Genomic DNA, 12,741 nt, shown 5'->3' with positions numbered 1-12,741 from the left:
GGCTGCAGTGGCAATTGCTTCCCCCCAGAAAGCCTTAGGCATGCCAGATGAGAACAACATACACCTGAGCCTTTCCAAAAGAGACCTATTCATCCTCTCTGCCACACCGTTCTGTTGAGGATTAGCTGGCATTGTTCTGTGTCTTTGAATACCATTGTCTTTGCAAAAGAGCTCAAATTCTGAAGACAAGAATTCTAATCCATTATCAGTCCTCAAAAACCTTAAGAACCTTGCCCTGCTTCAGCTTCATTCCTTGGCACCATTCTCTGAATTTCTCAAATGTATGTGACTTTTCCTTCAGAATGTATATCCATACTTTTCTTGAAAAATCATCAATGATGGACAAGAAATACTTCCCTCCACCCATGGTATGTGGTTAACTCAAGATCAGCTTTAATTGCAATATTTAAAGATCCAACAACAGTGTCAGCAAGCAGGTAATAGAGGCTCTTTCTTCTTTCGGCAATCATCATAATTACCCCATCTTTTGATACAGTCATGCATCCATTCTTAGAGCTAAACATGTATCCTTTTGACTCAAGCATGCCTAAAGATATGAGGTTTCTTTTCATGTCAGGGATGTACCTGACTTGAGTGATAATCTTGATGGCTCCACCCTCTGTTCTGAGCCTGATGTCCCCAATTCCCTTTATGGAGCACACCTAGTCATTCCCGAGTATCACTGAGCCATCTGCATCTACAAGATTCTCAAATCAGCCTTTGTTGGAGCAGATATGGAAACTGCAGCCTGAGTCCATTATCCATGACTTTTCAATCCCAGACTCCATCACATTCATGACATGTGCTGGCTCATTTTCTTCAGCCAAATCTGCTTGATTTTGGGGGAGTTTTTCTTCATTCTGCTTCTTCTTCCATGAGTAGCAATCCTTCTTAAGATGGCCAGGTTTTTTGCAGTAATGACAACTCCTTGTTTCCTTCCCAGAGCCATCTGCTTGCTTCTGAAATTGAGGCTTGCTGCTTTGGAAGGTTTTCTTCATCTTTCCTTTATTATGCATCTTCACATTCAGAGCTTGGCTGGATGAAGGATCTTGACTTGAGCTTGTTTTCCTAAGCTCCTTAGACTTGAGTGCACATTGGACTTCCTTAAGGGTGATGGTCCTTTCTCTGCCATAGAGCATAACATCCGTCAAATGATCAAACCTCCTGGGAAAGGCACTCAATAGGATGATAGCCTTGTCTTCATCCTCTAACTTGACATCAATGTTTTCCAAGTCATCCACATATTTGTTAAACTCCTCCAATTGTTCTGCAATGAACTTCTCTTCCACGAACTTGAAAGAGTACAGCTTCTGCTTCATGTACAGCCTGTTTGCTAAAGATTTGGTCATGTACAAGGACCCAAGTCTTGACCAGATGCCAGCCGCGGTGGTCTCCTTGGACACTTCTCGGAGCACATTATCAGCAAGAGAAAGGATGAGGACGCTATGAGCTTTCTCCATCATTTCCTGCCTTTTCAACACCGTTTTCTCGTCGGCATCTTCAACCTGCTTCTCCTTATCTGCACCATCTTTGATCGCATCACCCAAGCCTTGTTGGATGAGCATTGCACGCATCTTGATGAACCATAATCCAAAGTCATTCTTCCCTTAGAATTTCTCAACGTCGAGCCTTACTGAACTCATCTTCTTCGATCTGCAATTCGCCCCAAACGATTAATGCATAAAACGATCCACAAAAAAAGGAACTCCGATCTAGAAAAGCTTCGATCAAGAAACGCGATCCACCGTTCCCACATACGGCGCCACTTGTTATGATTGGAGCGCGTTTGATCAAGGAACAAGAAGAGCAACACGAAGAGATTTTACGTGGTTCGGTTTTGATAAACCTACGTCCACGGGCAAGAACTTGTTTCACACTTTATTGATGTATATGTGAGGGAAGATTACAACTCAAGAGCACTTGTATCAAACTCTCCTATCACTTCTAATCTCACTCTGCAACTCAAAGCTAATCAAGTGAAAGTGATATTCTCTTGAATCTATTGTACATGAAGTGAGTGTGTGCACTCTGCATTTGAGCTTATATATGCACAGCTCTTGGCCTCTCGCAGCTCGTGATCCCAGCTCGCGTTCCACACTTCATAACCGAAATATAGTTAGTAGTTTTCGCAACAGCTTCCAACAAACTAACCAACTCCCTCTCTGTCTCGGCCATTGATTTCCTTATTGATATCCAACGGCTCTCAAAGGTGATGCATGGTTATATTTAACAAAAAGAAATGACTATATTACTATGGAACGTACCAAAATGGCAAAATGGCTCTATTACTATGGAATGGAGGGAGTACTACCACAAGACACCAAAATGTAGATAAATAGGGTTTACCTATGATTCTTGAATATATATATATATATATATATATATATATAGGGATGTATTCATTTCCTTTTCCTATATTTCCTCCTTTTTCCTTCTTAATATCAGCCATTAGATTAGAGAAATGGACGGTCAAGATCAACATTGGGTAATTAATCCCGTGTTGCATTATTTGTCCTATTTTGTGCATTATGAGGGTACAATAGTAATCTAATAATGGTTGAAAACCGCTACGAATAATGCACCACATGGTCACGAGTAATGCATATAATTGACTATATAATGCACAATATGTGAACTGCAATGCATACGAATAAGATGTACCATGTTATGATGTTTGGACACACGTTTCTTGTTTCCCCTAAGGGTTTAATAAGCTTAGGGGCTAGGGTATAGTACGTAGACACGTATGTAATCTTCACATGGTAACGGGTAATGGATATAATTGACTATATAATGCACAATTTGTGAACTGCAATGCATACGAACAAGATGTGCTGTGTTATGATGTTTGACACTCGTTTCTTGTTTCCCCTAAGAGTTTAATAAGCTTAGGGGCTAGGGTATAGTACGTACGCATTAATAACAAATTATAAAACGATACGAATAATTCACCAAATTGTCACGAATAATGGATGTTATTAACTATATAATGCACAATATGTGAACTGCAATGCATACGAATAAGATGTACCATGTTATGATGTTTGACACACGTTTCTTGTTTCCCCTAAGGGTTTAATAAGCTTAGGGGCTAGGGTATAGTACGTAGACATTACTAAATGCACGTATGTAATCTTCAATCCGTTGATTAACCCATATACACAATACCTCTAATAATGCATAATATACTGAGATAATGACAATTAACAGCTACATAATGCACTACCTAAACCAAATAATGCACATACGTATATTCCAAACAACAAGAAACGTGTGTCAAACATCATAACACAGCACATCTTGTTCGTATGCATTGCAGTTCACAAATTGTGCATTATATAGTCAATTATATCCATTACTCGTTACCATGTGAAGATTACATACGTGTCTACGTACTATACCCTAGCCCCTAAGCTTATTAAACCCTTAGGGGAAACAAGAAACGTGTGTCCAAACATCATAACATGGTACATCTTATTCGTATGCATTGCAGTTCACATATTGTGCATTATATAGTCAATTATATGCATTACTCGTGACCATGTGGTGCATTATTCGCAGATACCAAAATGTGGCAGTTACTTTTCCGTCAAATGACAATAATAACCCTGTAATGCATACAACCACCTTCTATAATGCAACACGGAACCAGTTTTATAGAATCAATCTGATCCGTTGATGCCTTAGATCTAACGCGTAATATTAAGAAGGAAAAAGGATCTAAGATGTGAAAAGGAGAATAACGCTCCCCTATATATATATATATATATATATATATATATATATATATATATATATAACGTCGGCAATTGAAGTAGTAGTGGCTATAATTCTTGCATCATTACTAAGCCACCTACTCATAGCTGGCTGAGGTCTTCATCTCATTCACCAAATTAATTCTTTTCTTCCCCTTGCCCTCTCACTTCATTACACAAATTTAATTGCCACTATATCCACACAATACTCATATGTCTAAAGTTGCAAGGTACACTTAAACCTTCAAATATATTGAAGCTAAATGCCCACGTATAGAGAATCTAAAGAACACCCTTTAAAGATATTCACCCTTTTAAGTATATGTCAATCGACCAACGCCCCCTTGCTGAACAGAAAGTTGAAGCAATGCAAACCTCAGATACTATACGACATGCCAACAACAGAACACGTTTCGATCAGTATAACTGTGTAAAGCTTGACCCAATACATACTAGTGCTAACCTAAATGTACATTTTCTGTAGTCAAAAGCAAACTAGTCAAACAAGCACTTGGATCACAACGTCATACATGTCATCGTTTCCCAGCTTCATTAGCAGCAGGTACTACTTTTTTGGATAATTAGAAAGGTCTACATCCATAAGGGAAAGGTCATAAGGCAAATTAGCAGAATTTGCTTCGCTCCTGAGCAACGATGAGGAACCTAAGGCGTCTGTGTTCGGAGTCTCCTGATTCCCGCCAAAGTTTTGAGTAGTACCGCCTAAAGATGGTGAATTTAGCTCGTCTTTGTTCCCAAGGTTGCCTTTGTTTCTTCTGACTGTATCCATTTCTGGGCCAGTTGGAACAAAAGTGCGAGCCCTGTACTTTGTAGTTCCTTCGTCACCATCACCGTGGTTGTAGAGCACATAATCATGATAGGTAGGAGCAAACTGAATGAAGTTAAGAACAAACATAATGAGATTATCCCCATAAAGTTTTTGAGAACTCAGGAGAAAACCACACCCATAATAAACATAAACATGATCGAAAAGCATTGATACGGCTAGGAAGAAGCCCATCCAGATAATTTAAAATGCTTTGAATCTTTTACCTGGTGTACTGTATCATGGTAAAAGTCACTGATGTTCAAAGCATGTGCAAAGCTTGCTGCAAAGCCACGATTACCACCAATGTTGGCACCAGCGTATTCTTTGTAAGGAAAGGCGTAAAGATGGCCAACTGCAGCAATTAGCATTTCAACACAAATTATGAAATTTTGAAATTCTGCAGCATCCTCTGTATCTTTGATTAACTTGGATTTGGCTGCAAGAAAAACCAACACACCCTGCAAGAGAAATACAATTAACTTGGTTAAACTTCTCATCAAAAGTTAGTTCATAAGCATAGGAAACTAAACATAGCCAATAATTCTGACTACAGTAACAAAAGATTTCGAGAAAAATTTAGAAGTTCTACATTGTCCTACTAGTCTAACATGGCTGATAACCAACATGGAAAAAATTACTATTCGGTTGATCATAGCTATTATAGATACATCAAAAAGGCTCGGGACATACAAAAAATTTGGCAGTCAATTAACGACATAATAGTGGGAGACAGGACAGGGAGGGGATTTTTTTCAAGGTAACATAAGGGTTATTAACCTCTCTTACCTGCCAATATGTAAGAAATACGACAGATTTGATAATGATAAACTTGGGCACTGGATTGAAAGGCTTCAGCAAATCTTTGCATGCCACATAAAACAAGGCCAAGGCATAAAGTGCCACAGAGTATGATATCGTGTAGATTATGGTGAGGTAGAGATAGGATTGCCTTGGATTGAAATTCCCGTCTTCATACTTCCCTTTTGCATATAGTATCAAAGTAATTGTGACAAGGATGGGTTTAAGGATCACAAACTGCAAACCCCCTTGTTTGCACCTTCGTATAAAGCGCCTGCATGTGCGAATAAACTTAAGCACCAAAAGTAGAAGTACAAGCATGAAATTAACAAATTTATGCCAACCGAAAAAACTAAAGAAGATTTAAATGTGAAAACTCAAGTAGAATATTTACTCAGAACTATTACGACAATGATTTTGACACAGCCTAAATAAGACACAAAAGCAGACAAGATGCAGTGACAAAATGTAACAGTTTCTGAATAGCACCAATAGTGCAGTACCCAAACCTTCCTTCATGGTCAAACAGCCTACAATGATATCATTGAACCAAGCAAACTGTCTATAACTATAAGCTCTCACAAATACGAAATGAATGCTTAACAAACTTCAAGACCTTAAATGACACCAAACTGCTAATCACCTGAGCAAAGAAATAGGAGCATTGCAGTGAATTGAAGAATACAAGTATAACCACTGTCACCCTTCTAGAAAATTTTTAAAATGTAAATTGGGCCTCTAAATAGATGGAAAAGAGTATAGAACAATACTTTAACTAGAATTAGATGTGAGTGCATCTTGAATGAGTAAAAGATGTTACCCATAATAGCCAATAAACAAAACTGAAACCAAAGAGTTTGAAGAATCTAATATTTTTATATGCATCTGGTCCCTCCAGCAACCCAAATATACATATAATACCTCAACCCAAACAAAGTGTTAAGTTTTCTGATTGACTAGATTCTAGAACTAAAACAAAGATTCTGAAATATATAATATACATAGACATGAATCTGATTATTGTTACCTGCTATGCATATGGTTTCCCACACCAAATCCTAACAACGACAGCAATATACATATGATGTTTAAAAATTAAAAAATAGCCACCATATGTATAATCCTGTGATCAGCCAAAAAAATGGTAGTTCATGCAGGAAGGCTCACCCATCCAATGCCATAGGGGGGAAGCAGCATGTCATTAGACACCAGTTCGGTTTCAGAACTTTCCCAGTTAAACTTAGCACAACAGCACCTGGACCACCTACCCACGCTAAGCATAGTGAAAGGAAATTATAAATGACCCAAGCTTCATATCTGTAGGAAAAAATTATTAGAAAAACATCTAATTGTCTGAATGAAATGAAATAAGCTATAAAAGCTCAAACATCATCGAAAATAATCTAAGCAGTTATAAACAAAAAATCAAGAAATCTAAGAAAAGAACAGTATATGCAACCAAGAGACCAAGACATACAAACATAAGAGGCAGGTGTATGCAATGGTTCTTGTGTGGTAAACACTGGTATTGTTTTGATTCCAAATATTCTACGATTCACTATATACTCAGTTCTCTATGAAATCCGGAACCATGTTATGTATGAAGTAAACATGAGCACACATGTCATGGATGCCCTGCTCTCAAATTCTTGTTGCACTACGTTTACAGAAAAATGTATAATGCACATGCAACTCCTTTTTTACCTCAGAAAACATAAATCAATAAAAATCTTATGTTTCAGGAAAATCATGTTGCAACTTGCAAGCAACCAAAAGTACTGAGGGGCAGCTGGTACAAAATAGTTTATGGAACTAAAATAAATATTTTTGGTTATATGAAAAATAAGTTAAAAAGTGTGAACTCCAGGATCTTTGCCCTATCATGGAGTTAGTAGTTCCATAAATACAATGACACCCAGATGAACTTTTACCAGTTATTCACATACCTATAACCTACGGCATTAACACTATCAAGTGCCAGCACTCAAACCGAACATACCTATTACCTACAGCATCAACACTATCAAGCGCCAGAACTCAAACTGTTAATTCATTTGAGTGATGCATAATTTGTTTATCGTTTGTCAAAAGCTTATTCATTGTCATACAGAGGATGGATGATTTCACATGTTGATAAAGACTAAAATAGATTAAATCTTCTTAATTACGAACGGTCGAACACTAAGAATGAATTCATGAAATGAAACAACAGGTCTACCACACAGGTACGCGAGAAAATGATACTTGATTAAGCTACAATAAGTATAAGAGTTCAAATTAAAATTTTAGAGGCTTAAATATATCAATACGATTTTCTCCATCACATTTGGGAACCAAAATAGATCATAACTGCAGAAAAGCAGCATTGTCAGAAAGTTAGAAGCAGCATCACGTTATTTCATTACTCCAAGATTGAGGGATATCTCATATTTGTAAACCTTTTCATCATAGTACATTATTTTTGTCTAGGAGTAACATTGATACTTGTAAACCCAATCAACCACATAATCAAAAAGTCAGGAGTGCCATTGAGGTCTATTCCTTACTTAAACTCGTTCAAAACAAAATATGAAAATGTGATGAGCATACTTACATTTCTCGGATTGAATTGAAGTAAATTGCATGTTTATTCACGATTAAGGACAAGAAAGACATCAATGCGTATACCTGTTAGAGATAGACACTAAAGATGATTAGAACCCACTCACGAGTAGATTGAAGAAAATTATAGCATAAAGATCCCAATATCCCATAGTGAATGCTTGGTTTGGATTATAAGCTTGTATAATCAACCATATAGACAGACAATGATTAAGATTAGTAATGCACATGCCTAACTCAAATTCCAGAAACTGGGACATCACTTTAAAGTATTATTCGACTAACAAGATTGATCGTGTGAAATCTAGCAAGACAATATTATCATCATAGTAGAAAATCAGATACCAATAGGAGGCTCTCCACCAAAATTCATGGAAATGTTGGCTAGATTAGTTCCCTTAGTTAAAGAGAGAATCTTCTCAACATTCATACATACTGTAACAAAAAAAATCCAACTAGTTCCTTTTCATACAAGCATAATGGTATGCACATTTTCCAATAACAATCTCCCAATAATAACGAAATATAAAAGTTCAGAGCATCCACAGTGGTTATAGCCCAGCAATAGCCCAGCCATAGCCTAGCCACAAACTCCTCCTGCCACATCATCAATACTAAAAATCCTCCTGCCACATCAGAAATAGCCCAGCCATAGCCTAGCCATATCATAAATAGCCCAGCCACATCAATAGCCACATCACTAATAACACAATATACGGAATTTAATTTACGAGACATATACGGGAAACATTAATAATATTATTTTAATTTTTACAAAAAGTACAATAAATTAAAAAAAGTACAAAAATTTTTAAAAAGTACATTTAAAAAAAATGACATTCAAAATCGCAAAAAGTACATTACTTAATATGTTTTGGCCAAATATGTTTTGGCCAAATTAATAATTTAATAATGAATCTAATTAACCAGATTAATGTAATTATTTAAATGTTAAGATTTATAAGATATTTTTACCTTTAATAAAATTTAATTAAATTAAAATTTATAAAATATTTTATAAAAATTAATTAAAATTAAAATTAATAAAAAAATTTACCTATAATAAAAATTAAATTTGTGAATACTTTATAAATTTTAATTTCAATATAACTTTTATTATAGTAGATAAAAGAATAAATATAAGTTTAATATTTTTTATTATATGTATTATAGTTAAAAATATTTTACAAATTTTAATATTAAAATTAAAAATTAAAAATAAAAAATCCGCTGGGCTATGCGCTGGGCGATCCGGGCGCTGCAATGGAGCCGAGCGGATCGCCCAGCGCATAGCCCAGCGGATTTTGACCGCCTAGCGCTAGGCGAAATTGATTTCCGGAAAACCGCTCGGCGGTTTTCGGCTCCTCCAATGGTTCGCCTAGCGACCGCCTAGCGCCGGCGCTCGGCTAGGCGGTGCGCTAGGCGCCACTGTGGATGCTCTAAACTCTCATTTAAAGCATTGTATATAGCAGTTGACCGAAGCAAACGATTGGATGGTAATGTCCCAGCAAATGAGCAGAAACTAGTGAGAAGAAGTCAACTTTGGATGATGGCACACAATAAGCATTTATCACATAATCAACAAGAAGGTCTAGTGACAGAGAATGGGGGAACTCACAGGAACCATAAAGATAATGCGGACTATGTATCTCTGATATGTTGGCTCAGTATAATTCAGTAAATGGTTGTAAATGTGGCGAAGGGCAAGTGCTATTGCCCCTATTGTACAAGGCAATGCTATCAGGATGTAGAATATCGGCCCCATTTGCAACCAATTGCCCAAGAGTCTCCCCGAAAAATCTAAGAAGACAGCAACAGCATCAGCAATCAACAGAACCAACTAGATAAACAATACAGAGAGAACTACACCATCTAAAAAACAGTCGTATACCTTCTTCAAGTATCGAGTTCCTTGCCCTGTTGCCGGATTGCAGTAACGTCAAATGAATATAACTGATTTTGGGAAATTCCTAACAACTCAATTCCAACGAAAGGGAAAAAACACAAATACTATGTATTGATCACGAAGTGCTCGATAAAATGGTTGATCGAAGCATAAACCGAAGAACTGCCCTCAAAATCACACAAAAAATCGAGGGCGGCCGGATTTTGTAATGAGACCCCGGAACGGCATCAGTGATGCCGCATCACGTGAAGCAAAATCTTCGCTTCACCATTAAGAAACCACCAGTTTGAATTAATGTTGACGAAAGGTCAAAATTTGAGCGCAGATAACGGCCATATGTAACCCGATCGATGAAATCAAATACAGAATTCGGATTTTTTTCCTTTTTTGGGCAGAGAAGAAAATGCAATAGCAGCAATCGAGAATCCGAGAAACTGCAGTTGGAAATTTGAAAAGGGAGGCAAAAAGTGTTTTTATGGCGTGGAAATTGTGAATTAAGGCATTGGGCTCGTGTTGCTTTGTCGAGTTGTTATCTATACTAAGAGCATCCCCAATATGAATAGCTCAGTGATAGCCCAGTCATAGCATAACCACAAACTCCTCCTACCACATCATCAGCCTTAAAAATCCTTCTGCCGCATCATCAAGACAAGCAAATAGCACAGTCATAGTTCATCCATAACCTAGCCACATCACTCAAAATTATATAAAACAAATAATTAACAATCACACAACATACGGAATTAAATTTACGACACAGATACGGGAAATTTTAATAATACTATTAAAATTTTAAAAAGTACATTAATTAAAAAAATACAATCAAAATAAAAAAAGTACATTAATTAAAAAAATTCACTCCTCGTCTCTGTCGCCTCCGTCGCCACTGTCATCGTAGCCTCCGCCACCACCGTCACCGCTGCCTCCGTCGCCACCATCGCCGCCGCCTCCACCCAAATCGTCACGCATGCTCACGAGCAATGCGTGAAGAAAACTCTTCTCCACGGGGTCCGTCGCCGCCCGCCATTCGGCTAACGTCTTGACCATCTGAGCGCGTGTTTGTTGACGCGCGAAGAATTTGAGATCTGCTGTGGACTGGCCAAAGGGGGATGCCGACTGGACCTCCTGGGAACCCCCGACGACCCCCCTCGCCTCCCGTTGCGCCCGCTTTTGCCCAGCCGAGCTAGGTCGGCAAGCGAACGAACGAGGGGTGGGGATCATCTGGGTCGTCTCGGGGAGGTCGTGGGAACCACCGCTGCTACCGCTGTATTCACCGGTGTAGTTCAGTCTTTGCTTCTTCGGCCAGCCAGCGTCGACACCCCCTCGAAACTTCTCGGATTCGTTCAGTACCACAAAACAGTTCCAGTAGGTTAAATCCTTATACAACCCCGGTTGGGGTAAGACTTTCTCCGCTATCCTCCTGCAATCATCCTCTGTTTGGCCACTACTCTGCATGCGGAGGGCGTTGGTGTACAAGCTCGAAAATTGGGAGACCGCAGCCCTGATTCGGTCCCACGCCTTTCGGCAATCCTCCCCGGTGCGTGGCCTCCCCTCCGGGCAAAATGTCTTGTAGGCTGCTGCTATTTTAGCCCACAAGTTGACGATCCTCTGATTGTTCGAAGTGAGGGGATCATCGCAAACACTCACCCACGCCTTGGACAGCGCAACGTTCTTCGCATCCGTCCACCTCCTCAGTACCGAGCAGTCGTCCTCACCCGGCTGTGACGACTCGCCGACCCTCTTCCCCTTGCCCTTCTTCTTTGGGGCGCCACGACCCCGCACTGCTCCCCCCGTTTGAACGGGAGTATCCGGAACTCCGAGAATATCAAACCCCAACTCATCTAATGAAAAAGTATCAAATTGCGTTAACTGCGCCTCCGTTGGGGTCGATGTGTGCGAAGAAGCAGTCGAAAAATCAAAACTGGGGCGATAGACGTTTTCCTCCCCCGGCGTCCCCTGCGTCGTGGGTACCCCTCCCCCCCCGTCAGGGGCTGCATCGCCGTCCCCCCCGGCATCATCTGCATTCCGGGCACCCCCCGGGCATCATCTGCATCCCGGGCACCCACCCCGGCATCATCTGCATTCCAGGTTGCATCCCCGGTACCCCCAGCTGCCATCCCGGGCATATTCCCCCCGGCTGCCATCCTGGGCATCATCCCCTGCCACGGGTACATGTAGTAGTACCCTGGCATCAGACCTCATCCACCTCCCACGGGTACCGGGGAAGTTTGAGACCCGCTCATCACTGGAGTACCTTCGCTGTTGTTCTCCATTTCGCGTTGTTTCTCTTGTACATAAATTAAGATAGAGAGAAAACTCGTTAAAACAAGCGGTGCGAATGAAAATGACCTGCAAAGCGCGTATATATAGTGTTTCCAAAATTTAAAAAAAAAAATCCGCTGGGCGATGCGCTCGGCGATCCGGAGCCTGCAATGGCGCCTAGCGGATCGCCCAGCGCCCACACATCGCCTAGCGCTAGGCGATTTTTTTTCCGAAAACCGACTCGGCTGTTACAATGGTTCGCCTAGCGGACCGCCTAGCGCCGCGGCTCGGCTAGGCGGTGCGCTAGGTGCCATTGTGGATGCTCTAAGAGCATTGGCAGTGACACGGAATTCCCAAAAACACCTTCTGCCATATCATACGGACTTCCCAGTACACTGTCACGTCATAAGGACTTCCCACAATTAAAAAAGTTTAATGCAATAAACGGAAATTCCGCGCAGACGTCCGTGGGAGTCAACGCAATGGCGAACGTCCGCACGCCCGTCGCGACGGAATTCCGCGTAACGCCGCGGAACTACGGTGTCCTCGGCGGAATTCCGTATCCGTGCATACCATGCACAATGGCGGACGTC

At 40.1% G+C, this 12,741-nt stretch overlaps 1 pseudogene; it reads right to left on the bottom strand.

The window, feature by feature from the left end:
• Nucleotides 1-4,114: 4,114 nt before the first annotated feature.
• On the bottom strand, nucleotides 4,115-10,372 carry LOC121755111 (annotated as a pseudogene).
• Between the last annotated feature and the right edge of the window lie 2,369 nt (nucleotides 10,373-12,741).

Source organism: Salvia splendens, chromosome 11 (genome assembly GCF_004379255.2).
Source record: "Salvia splendens isolate huo1 chromosome 11, SspV2, whole genome shotgun sequence".
NCBI lineage: Eukaryota > Viridiplantae > Streptophyta > Magnoliopsida > Lamiales > Lamiaceae > Salvia > Salvia splendens.
The sequence above is the reverse complement of the archived record's forward strand: the minus strand, read 5'-3'. Positions and strand labels throughout refer to the sequence as shown.